Here is an 859-nt window from a genome sequence, read left to right as displayed (position 1 = left end):
AAGTCTGACACTGTTTCTCCATCTATTTCCCATGAAGTGGTGGGACCGGATGCCATGATCTTCATTTTCTGAATGTTGAGCTTTAAGCCAACTTTTTCACTCTCCACTTGCACTTTCATCAAGAGGCTTTTGAGTTCCTCTTCACTTTCTGCCATAAGGGTGGTGTCATCTGCATATCTGAGGTTATTGATATTTCTCCCGGCAGTCTTGATTCCAGCTTGTGTTTCTTCCAGTCCAGCGTGTCTCATGATGTACTCTGCATAGAAGTTAAATAAGCAGGATGACAATATACAGCCTTGACGAACTCCTATTTGGAACCAGTCTGTTGTTCCATGTCCAGTTCTAACTGTTACTTCCTGACCTGCATACAAATTTCTCAAGAGGCAGATCAGGTGGTCTGGTATTCCCATCTCTCAGAATTTTCCGCAGTTTATTGTGATCCACACAGTCAAGGCTTTGGCATAGTCAATAAAGCAGAAATAGATGTTTTTCTGGAACTCTCTTGCTTTTTCTATGATCCAGCGGATGTTGGCAATTTGATCTCTGGTGCCTCTGCCTTTTCTAAAACCAGCTTGCACATCAGGAAATTCACGGTTCACATATTGCTGAAGCCTGGCTTGGAGAATTTTGAGCATGACTTTACTAGCGTGCGAGATGAGTGCAATTGTGCGGTAGTTTGAGCATTCTTTGGCATTGCCTTTCTTTGGGATTGGAATGAAAACTGACCTTTTCCAGTCCTGTGGCCACTGCTGAGTTTTCCAAATTTGCTGGCATATTGAGTGCAGCACTTTCACAGCATCATCCTTCAGGATTTGGAATAGCTCAACTGGAATTCCATCACCTCCACTAGCTTTGTTCA

The 859-nt window shown here is 43.2% G+C and overlaps 1 protein-coding gene across 1 annotated transcript in view; it reads left to right on the top strand.

Moving 5' to 3' along the window:
* DDX43 (DEAD (Asp-Glu-Ala-Asp) box polypeptide 43) overlaps window positions 1–859 on the top strand; it is a 22853-nt gene that overhangs the window by 17067 nt on the left and 4927 nt on the right. The gene's annotated exons all lie outside the window — the stretch shown is intronic.

The sequence above is a fragment of the Bison bison genome, unplaced genomic scaffold (assembly GCF_000754665.1).
Source record: "Bison bison bison isolate TAMUID 2011002044 unplaced genomic scaffold, Bison_UMD1.0 scf7180017864300, whole genome shotgun sequence".
Lineage (NCBI taxonomy): Eukaryota > Metazoa > Chordata > Mammalia > Artiodactyla > Bovidae > Bison > Bison bison.
The sequence above is the reverse complement of the archived record's forward strand: the minus strand, read 5'-3'. Positions and strand labels throughout refer to the sequence as shown.